Here is an 11,378-nt window from a genome sequence, read left to right as displayed (position 1 = left end):
ATATTCAAGTGTTCAATCATAATAATTATAAACAATTCGAGGGCAGGTCCATTTATGTAAAATAAACGCTAATGTAGGTTTCAGCGATGACTCATCTTTGACAAATTGAAAAATTAAGAATGCATTTGTCGGCTCGTTTATTGTTCAGGTAATCAATTTGAAGATGAGTGTGTGTGTGTGGATACAGACCCATGAACTTGGGAGGATTTATTATGAGGGAGTGTCAATCCGACTGTTTTTGATTTATACCAGCGAAATGTAAAAAGACGAGAAATCAGACTGGAACAAGTAAATAACCGCTTTATTGTGACTAATTCGGAGATGCAGAGGTTAATGTGTCGTAAAACACTTACTGTAATAAAAGTTAATAAAATGTGTGTAGTGTAAATACCTCACCGCATCAACCAAATATTTTGTCTGATCTAAATCAAAATAAATTCTATTAATGGAGAAGGTTAAAAGGTTCACTGCGCCTCAATAGATATAAATTGACTAAATTAATAATATGATTTATATTTATTACACACTCTCATCAAATCGATAAGGAATTATTCAGATTCAGTCGGCGAGTAGCAAAAAACGCACTAATTTGGAAGGCACTTGGCTTATGATTTATGGATTGCAGCTCGGCTGAAAAGTCATCCCGCTCATCTAAAAATAACTGCAACTCTGGGTGTGGCAATTAAATGAGACTTTATTCGATTCGGAAACCTGAGCATTCGTATAAAGTGTAATCCTAGCACTATACATGTAAATTATTCCTCCACATTTCGATTTTTCCAATTTTAAAACGATTGTGGAGCTACACAGATTCCTTACCAATAGAAATTGAAGATGTAGCAGATAACATCAGTATCAAATGTCAATAAACTAGTGTAGGTTTATTGAAATGCGATTGATATCAATATTTAAATATGTAAATCCCTTTAATTAAAATGTAAATCGTCAAAGATGTTCTATCTTCTTTATCTTATGTACTCTTGATAAGGCATATATTTTTACTTGGTAACATATGTTCCTTATCTCCAGATAAGAAAGCTCAACAACTCGGATTTCTATTGTAATTAGGTAATGATGTGTGACTATTTTATCGCTCGATCTTCCACTTCTTAATGTGGTACATGCTGCATTCTTGGTAACCACAATACGCATTATTCTCCTCTTGTAAAATACAGTCTCTTCTTTATGATAAAACGTCCGATCTTATCGAATGATTCAAAGATTACCGGAGTTTATGATCAACATTTTCTCCATAATGTGCAAACATTAACCAATTACTGCCTGAAAACAGGTTGGTGGTATTTTGCCCATATAGACAAACTTGCATGAGAGAATTTAATTTCGAGACTTGTTGTTTTATTTGAACAAAACTTAAAACACTATTAACAGTAGGCAATAAATCACAATTTTTCTGGCTTATAGTTAAATAAAAAATAATTACGTTGATACATATTCATCGAATCAGTGTTAAAATAATCTTGATAAGTGAATTGTTTGGTTTCACGTGTGAACCCGTCATTGAAAAACCGAGGAGACGCTCATATCCATTTTATGACATTTTTATAATTCATAAATTAAAGCTTGCGCTGCAATCTAAAATTTATTATTTCCTACAGAACGTATTCTAATATTCCCATAGAATAATAAATTAAAGGCTAGTTACAGCTAACAATAGTAGTAGGTGCAGTAATAACCGAACAAACCAAGTATCTCGTAACGAAATTTTGCTTGTTAAAAGTACGTACGAAGGCATCCAATTAAAAATAATTTACTGCGGTATTTTATGTTAGATTTGAAAGAAATCAACAACAAATGGGTGTATGCATGTAAGCTGTCACTGCAGCTACCCACACAGTGAGCATCTCACAGGAAACTGCTATTCAGCGATGCAAAAATGAAACACGCACATGTATCGATGCGCTCGTAAATAGGCGATTTTTTCTTATTTTCGAGCAGGATAAATGAATTTAATAAATTTCCAGACAGATAATGACAGATACTAATGTTGGAGGCTTAGTTGCTTATAAGGCGCCCACAACTTTGTACACATAAGTATGCCTTATTATGTGACTTTTGTCTGGGACATACGAATGTAATTTATGAAGTGAGAACAGCTTCACACCGAATAAATGAAAATAAATTATGCTTATTTATAGATTTGCATTGAAAAAATCGCTTTCTCAACCCAACACCTTTAAGGTCTGGAACAAATTAATTACCAACTACAGTTTGAAGTATTTATTGCTTGATGCGATTGTTTATCACCTCTGCTGTCACTGTCAGGGTGGGTTGAGCCTCTTATTAAGAAGTGAGAGGTGACTGGTTCATGAAGCAGAATAATAAGAAAGGTGTGCATGGTCATTAATTGCAAAGTTGACCTTCTGTCTGCGCGCAAATTTCGCATGTTCAGACAAACAAAACGAAAACTTATTGAAAAATTTTGAATTATAACTCTATAAAAAACTGTCTTCATTTTGGGATAAAAAAAACGAAGTGACGTAACGATAACATCATTTTCAATCTAATTTTCAGGCTTTTTAGTGAAAAGAGGCTTTAAATAAATTGAAATTTTAGACCTGAAACATGTTAATTGTTAAGGCCATCGTTTTGTTTGATTTCATTACGAAAAGTGTCCTATTTCCTAGAAAACCGCACTCGAAATTTTGTACACCAGATTCCCGCTGATTTCCTTTGATATCCCGGGGTTTCCCCTGATTTTTTCAGGGTTTCCCATTATTTTTTAAAATGATTTACTCAAAATTTCCAAAAATAGGTACTTTTAAAAATTACGTGTAAGATGCTAAAAGTAAGGTTTACGCTCTTCCCTTGACTTTTTCTCGGAAATAATTTCAAAAGGTTGTAAAGATATATCCTACATTATAAACCCTACTTTAACTATGAATATCAAAAGAGAGTTTGTTTTTGTCCCTTTTTTGGATGCAGTTGTTTGTTAATTGGATGTAAACGTAAAACAGGACAAAACAAAAAGCGCATTATCCTTGCAATAGAGGAATGCCATAGCTAACAGTTCATTTCCGTGTAAAAAAACTTGGAAAATGTTTTAATTATTTATAAATTCTGTTGTGAAGTGAAAGTAACTTTGTTGGTGCTTTTGCTGTGTGGTTATAGCAGTGGCCGCCGTATGACTCAACTATGCAGACAGCAGACCGCAAACAGACCATTCGGAGTGAATATTTGATCCGGAGTCCATATCCGATCAAAATTCACAACAGAGAAATGTTCAATTTACAATTCAGGACAGATAAGTTATAAACCGGAGATTTGGACAGTGTGCAGGTTGATATATGAGAACACCGATGTAAAGCATGTTGCCCGCACCATTAATCAGGGGAGGGCGTGTTACCACGTGTCTATCCGCCCATCCTTGGTTCATTACAATCCCGATATGTGCCAGTTTAATTATTGGGTTATCCCAAAATCGGCTTTCCATCAAAGCATAAAACTTTAAAGAACTTGTTCTTTAATTAAAATTTTCTACTCCCCGTGTTTGCAATCAATATTTCCCGATAAAATTTTCGCGATATGTAGAGTGAAGAAGAGGTAGTTTATATTCACCGGGAACCATTTCATCTCCTAACAGGAAATTATTTTTCATTGATGACTGACTCGGTTTAATCAGGTTCCAGGAGATCTCCTGATTATCATCAGGCGCAATTTATCCGTTTCTCTAAGAAACTGAATCGATACAAGAGGGAAACTTTGAGAATTTTTAATCATCAGATTTTAAATTAAAACCCCGCGTTCATAAATCTCCCAAATTGCGCAATGGCCACGGAAGGTGTTTCAAAGTATACTTTGGGATTTCCATAACTAGGGGTTGTTTTTTCTTGTTGTATTACGCGAATAAATTCCATCGGTGAATAAATCCCCGTAATGCGCTGTTATTATTGGATGTATCAAGCCGACACCAAGGTACTGTATAACGGGGGCCGCTATAAATACTGAACCCCCAAACGAATAAATGCCGCGGCACACGCACCTCGATACTCATGCAAATCCTAATCCCCTAGAAGGCGCCCCAACTACACCACACCGGGATCCTTGAAGGATTTATAGTTTTACAAATGAAGCAACACACATGTGTACAGCAGGTCGCTGCCGTTCGCCTTTCAAGTGATTTACACTTGATTTTTTAATTAGATAGTTTATAAATTTTCTTCCTTTTGCTTTGACAACGCTAAGCAGATTTACCAGGGGAGCATTTATTAGCTGCGCCCACCTGAGTTCAAATCTGCGTGAAAAACAAGATTTATTGGAGGCCTGCTATCAAGTCTGGAAAATCAGCACCGAGAATCAAAACTTTTCTCTTCGCCTGGAAAAACTGTTCCCACGTCACAGAGTTCATATACAGGGCGGCTCAGCTTAGTTCTGCAGCTCAGTTATTAGTACAGTAGGACTTTTGATATTTTGTAGACCTTATTTATACCCAAATAATACAGAGTATCCCAAAAAAGTGTGACGTTTGATTGATCTGAATTATACAAAGGGTTTACAATCGGGAGCTGGGCTGGACCAGCCTGTGGATATTCGGACACTGGACAAATCTAGTTTAAGATTTTAGTAGCAAAATGTAGTGAATTTGATATGCTTGGGTATAACTTGGGTAGGAACACATAACAAAGGATCATATTAATAATAATTTTGCTGCAGATAATGATATTTCAGTTTTGAAACTGGGGTTGGGTTTCCACCGGAGAAAAATAGATGTTTTGTCCAGCAAACGTAATACTCTTAACACGTCACTGCAGACAATAGAAGTGTTTTGAATGAAATATAAGAGGGCTTATTCATCATTTCTTTAATGAGTAAGGGTACCGAGGCACCGGTGATAAGATGAGAATTTGTGAGGAGAAAAATGCGTGGGAGTGTATCGTGAGAATCTTCCGCATGTTTTCAATATATTAACCCCTCCTGGACAAGATTGGAAGAGGGTCACTTTAGTGCTCCAGAGATGAGTATTAATAAAGGACCCCTCGCATTTGGTACATAAAAATACTTATTGATTTAAGTCGTAATAAAGGTTTTATTGGGCTTTATTTCAGTCGTTTGAAGCCAGTAAATCTTGGCGTGAGTTTGTTTAAAATATCAATGTAATACGCCTCTTCTGTCTGTCAGAAAATATGTATTCGATCCCAGCCAATGAATCAAGTGTAGGGAGACGCGTTTAACGTAATTTATTTATGTCTTCGGCACGGGGGAAATTCGTAAATATTTCTTGAAGTAAGCGGCAAGGTTGATTCGTGGGTGGCCACAATAGATGGTGTAGCTCCCTTCATTTCGTTATCCTCCACTTTACTAACACTATTGTTCAAGTCTAATGGAAATCCATTAATAATAAATCAGAACAACACCGCATTCTCAAAGTTATTACTCAGACTGGATCAGGTAGGTATATGTTGCCAAATGTATTCTGTGTATGACGTGAATTAAATTATTCAATAGTTAACCATGATTTGCGAGAGCATTTTCAAGCACCGCATCGTAATAGTAGAGCTTTACCATTAATCATGTTAGCGAGCTTTTATTTTTCGGGACGAGCTTTGATGAACTCACTTTACTGGCAACTTTAATAAATTAAGTAAATGGATAACACGACAAACACGTAGATCGAGAATTTCTCACTAACGCTGTTAGTTTCAACGCCAGGCTACTCAATAAAAACTCTGCGTCTGTTGTTAGTTGTTGGTGTCCACAGTAGTTTCAAACAAATACACCTCACTTGACAACACGAAATCTAATTCGACGACAAATGCGATTTAGGCGACACAGGCGACAAGACGTTAGCTGGTTTTTATGTTAATTATTATTATATGGCTTGCTGTGGGTGTGAGTGGGTTATTAAAGACGACAAATTACTTCAGAGGTCTACATTTAATTTTATTATTATTGTTATATTTTTGGGTTTTAAGACCTTAAAAACCTATAAAAATATTAATTTTAACCAAATGAACTACAACGAAAACGAAGAGGATCTAAAGGAGCAAGGATAATCGGCAAGAAAAATAGGAAGAGTAGTAGAAAAATTGTTCTAAAATTAATAAAGAAACTGCCGAAAAAATTCACTTGGAGGAAACTGAATTACACAAAAACAAACGAAGGAATCTCAAAAACAAAAAAAGACTAAACTAAAAAACGAAAAGAAGTTCTCAGACTTCTAAGGAGAACAAACCAAATTACTAAACTGCCTATTATTAGAAACCCCAAAAAGGCAATAAAATAACCATCAAAATTAAATAAATAATAATTTTTGTGTAAATCGTTGCCTCAACGGAATACCGAAGAAATAAAATCGCCACAACACAAGAATGAAAAAACAACTCATAGGAAAATAGAAAAACGTAAAGACATATTGAACAACTAGGTACAAAATGGAATCAGTAAACACGCTGAATAATAATCACAAAAAAAAACAAAAAGAAAGATTATAAATAAGAAAATAGTAACAAAAGAACTAAGAGTTCTGGATTTCAATTGCAAACAGAAAATAAAAAGGAACATAATACGAATATTTTTTCTTCTATAAATCAGAATGTTAAAAACATAAGTATGAAAGATAGTGAATAACAATAAAAATAATCTTTTTGAAGAATCGGTTTCAGCACTCGAATAAGCTATTGTTATCAAAAAAAAATGATTTGGAAACAATTATTTCCGTTCATACCGAGTCTAATTGTGTTTTTAAATGAAAGCGAACCGAAGTAATCATAAATCATAATATGGTGAAGGGCAGGAAAAGCATAATACAGGTCTTGGTATGGCGCTGACTAATGGCTTCAAGACAGCGGCCGCGCGTTCAGTTGTCAATCAAAGGCGCGAGAACAGATGCTGAAGCCATCCATCATAGTCGTTGAATTGTTGAAATGCTGACACAAACCTGAGCAAATATGTTCGTGGCGAAGTGGAGTAACAAATATTTCTCCAAACATTGGCGAAAAACAGTTGGTAATTGGCGTGACTATCACAATGAACTTTACTATTAAGCTGCTATTAACGTTATTACGAGAATGTGATAAGATCTACACAATGTGTGCTTCAATGCTGGATAATGGAATGTATAATATCCCGTAATAGTGTAATTCGCGATTATGTGCTGAGACACATGTATACGTCACCTCGTCAGTGCCTTGCTGAGCTAATGCTCAAATGCCATTAATTTAGTATAAACGAATTTACCAAATAGTAAGGCCAACTAACCATTTAACATGCACTTGTCACTACAAGTGGTTAGAAATAATTTATTTTCATAACAATGCGGCAACAAACGGCCGACAAGGTAATTGTGAAATGTTTTTAAACGATACAAAATATAAATCAAGCCGAAAAACTTGTAGCAAACAGAAAACATAATCACAAACATCATAAAGTTTCATATGACATGGAGTAAAATTGTTTTGCTGTCACTAACAGACTCTATATTTTAGCCGGTAATTTAAAACTCGGCTTTGTTTTCCACCCCATGTGGTCGATGTCAAACACAGATGAAAGAAACTATGAAATACTAAGTGAAATGCAACTTGCGCCACTAAAAAATTTACTTTCACGGAAAGTTTGCGCGAAAACTTTGATTCTTATAACGTCTTGATCCACTCTCATTATTCATCATATTCCGAATCCCGTACCCCGATCTGACAGTTCTGCGCTATAATTTTCCACCGCACTTGAAATAGGAAAAGTTTTAAGCCTTAAGCTGCAGTTTATGCAAACATGCACTCGGAGAAACAATAACCAAGCATGGATATTTTTGTGATTCCAATAAACTTGCTGTTTTTAAAAAAGTAAGTAAATAAATGAAATACCCTCTCCTGTCTGTTGTGGAGTATCTGAGTTATGGGCGCAAAAGGAGAAGCACTAGAACTAACACATATTTGCAAAAGAATTCAATTTTTCTGGTCCCGCAAAAAGTTTTGAAATATGACCACCTCTTTCTTATTGAAAATCCTCACTGCCTTACTTCCATTTACAATATTGACCGGCGGGATAAGAAATTATCAACATATTTCACAAAAATGTGACCCTCCTTCACGATTCCTTTTATTAATGGGCGCATTTCTTTACCTGCAATTACTTTGATTCTCTTGCTATTTTTGCGCTATCGATCGGCTCGTGGGTAGTGCATTTGTTAGGATTACTCTATTCTGCTTGTGTAACAACCCTCCTCTAGTGTAACGGCACGACATCACCCTCGCCCTTAGATTTTTCACTCCCTCCTTATTACATTCAATGCGGTCAATCGATTCGGCACTGGGCATTTATTTTTCTTCACACTTTCTCTAAGTGGCGATAAATGCATTCGATAATAAGTAGGTAATAAATCGTTCGTCCACTTATCAGCATCTTCACTGAAGGTAATTGAAATTAATGGGATATCTCTGTCCAATTTAACATCAGATCAAGTCGAATAAATAGACGAGATCAATTGCCATTAATTTTTTCTGGAACTCGTCGTACTGTAAACTTTGTCTTCTGCGTCTTGAGCTCCAGAAATGGAAATATCGCGCACCCTCGCTGCAGTTATGGAAAATTAGGAAGATTTATTGGTCATCGTCTTACCACAGCTCGGTCAAGCAGAAACCGTTTGAGTCGAATTCCGAGATCTGCGCGTAATGGCTTCAGGGTAATGTCAGAAATAGTGAAGGGTAGCGAGTTCATTTGGAGTTTCAGCTGACCGAAGATGGAATTATTTTTGATGAAGACATGGGGTAACTTTATACGTATTTGCACATTTTCTCCAATGTCAACAAGAAAAACTGTCATTCTGGGCCATAAAAGCTGAGATTCCACTGTGTGGTGGTGATAAAATCGGGGAAAAATGTACTTTGGATAAATTGTAATTAATTACGCTTCCATTTATTGTTACGGAAGTGAGAGCAATAATAATCCAAAAATATTATAATTGCCCAGATTTACGCCATGCGTTTGAAATTTATTGGTTTTGCGGCATCTTGCTGTCATATATCGTAAATAATTTTGGCTGTTAGTGTTTGGTATCAAAGTGAAGTCAAGTGAAACCATTTAATTTGTAAGTAATTTAAAGTGAGTTCGTTAAAATATTTATGCACATGTGTGTCATGTTTAACCGGCAGTTTATATCCCGACGGTCGCAAGCCTATCCTCACAGCCTGGTGTTAGGCACGATTGGGATGGTAGTTCGTTAATTTTAGATCACGTATTATGGTTAATGGCAAGGTATCAAACTTCTTATAACGAGTGAAGTTTTGCTCGAATTATTTTTAATTTACGCACCACGGAAGCACTAATCAGTTTACGTAGAGTCGTGCCATAAACCATTAATTAAATATTTACGAGTCAGTTGGTCTCCGCAATCATAATGCTCGTTAAACATTTAGCGATTATTTTCGCACCAAAATAATGGAAAAATATGATACGTTGGCCGTATCTATCAGCAGACAGATTTCGATGTTGTGTGGTTAAAAACAGCGGTCATTCCCGAGGGAAATTTTCGTCTGCGGTTGATCCAACTGTCGGATTTAATATGTCACCTTGTTTGATAGTGGTTCGTAACTCTCGTTCAATGCGACACCCCGTAACGACATTACAACCCCATTCGCTTCAAAGAACTCCTAATGCACTACGGCTAGACGTCTGATTTCGTTTGAATATCTTCCGAACGTTTGAAGATCATCTCTTTCAGTTCAAAGTCGATGTAATACAGTAAAGTAAGCGTACACAATGCCTCCTATATTTGCAATCCTTTGGATTTATGTTTCATGTTGCTTACCACTTGTTGCAATATGTTGATGGAGTGAGTACAAAACATGCAAATGCAAAGCTTTGAAAAATCCACCTTTGTTGAAATTCTTCAATGACTTTTCGAAACGATTATTATCCTCTGCAACACCATGACAATTTCATCCTTTTGCGTATCTACCTACGTGCAGCAAATGCGAGAATATGTTGTGTTTTCTACAGTTTTTATTGATTTACTATAATCATAATCAACCGATTACTATCAATTATGACGGAAAAATACTAGTACAATCAATCAGAATATTAACGAAGCACTGCAAGGCTAAGACAACCATAGTGTCTCGTTGTTAATTTTAATATTCAAATAAACAAGTTGTTCGAATTTTTAAAGGATAATTGCAATCTTAATAATTACAGTTTTAAACTAATATTTCAACTTTTACTCAGTGTCAAGAGGTAAATCCGTTGATATTTGCTAATAATTATGAAGAAAGAAATTAAATTTTGAAGGTAAAAGAACAGACGATGATAAGATGAGATAATTATTATCCTTCTCTTGCTATCGACCAGGAATAGTAAGTAAATAAGCTTGCGGATCCGCCTGAAAAAAGCACAAAGAACGCCAGCAGGGGTAGCTTTGGACTTTGCAGGAGTGGAATTTGTCAAACACCTTATAAATTTGTGCCAAAAAATTGCACTATCCCGAAGAAAGAGAGTTCTGAAGTCCTAATTTTGAACCAATAACTCTCTTCATCTCTATAAATATTAAGTTTTTTCTTGTGTTTTTTGGTATTTTTTCTCAAAACTGAAGTTTTTTCTTCGTTTTTTTTTGGTATTTTTTATATTCTAATATATTTTAAAAGCTTTTATTTAATTTGCTTTGTTGTCTTTTTCATATTTTGCGAATCGAATTTCAGAGAATTGAGAGAAACAATACCTAGTTTAGATTAAAAAGGAAAAAACAAACAATTATAAAAAAAGTGTCTCAAAAACAGTAAATAATAATGTTTTTCCATCACATTCGAAGTCTTTTTTACATTTTTGCGAACATTATTGCTATAACTACTAGCACATCTCCCCTGGGAAGTCAGTTGTGAGCCACTCTGTATATAAATTTCCATGCCCATAAAAGCTTGATAGCGCTTTATTTTAGAACATAGAACATACTTCATACTAGGTACAAGTATTCTTTACTAAAAGAATGAAGCAGATCTAACTTCAGCGATCAAGTATTGACTTTCCAAATAAAATTGTACAATATATTTGTGTTGCCATAAAAGTTCTTTAGCCTACATGTTGTTTATACAATTTCTGCTGCTGTGTTTTCATCTCTGTGTAAACTACTACTGACCTTTCAAAGCAACATTAGTTGGCGCCCCCGTGAAAACAAGATTCCTGATGTTATTACAAACTTCCTTGAAATAATATACAAGCAACTAATATTCTCTCTGTGATTACTACTAACTTTTATTTCCTCCCAGCTACTGGTTTTATTTTGTAAGTGAATCCTGACCTAACATAATCAAGTGCACAACACAATTCCTGATGCTGATGGTGATCTAAAGAGTCAGTGAATGAAGAGGTAAAGGCATTTTTGCTTTGAAGTGTTGGATATGATATGTTGGCTCATATAAAAGAGTTATTATGAA

The 11,378-nt window shown here is 35.2% G+C and overlaps 1 non-coding gene across 1 annotated transcript; it reads left to right on the top strand.

Moving 5' to 3' along the window:
• Positions 1-315: 315 nt before the first annotated feature.
• Positions 316-407, top strand: Mir3891 (microRNA mir-3891). Its single transcript, NR_038748.1, has one exon. It is a non-coding gene; the product is annotated as a microRNA mir-3891 (primary transcript).
• The last annotated feature ends 10,971 nt before the right edge of the window (positions 408-11,378 follow it).

This window comes from Tribolium castaneum, chromosome 1, assembly GCF_031307605.1.
Source record: "Tribolium castaneum strain GA2 chromosome 1, icTriCast1.1, whole genome shotgun sequence".
NCBI lineage: Eukaryota > Metazoa > Arthropoda > Insecta > Coleoptera > Tenebrionidae > Tribolium > Tribolium castaneum.
This window is presented reverse-complemented; position numbering and strand designations above follow the sequence as displayed.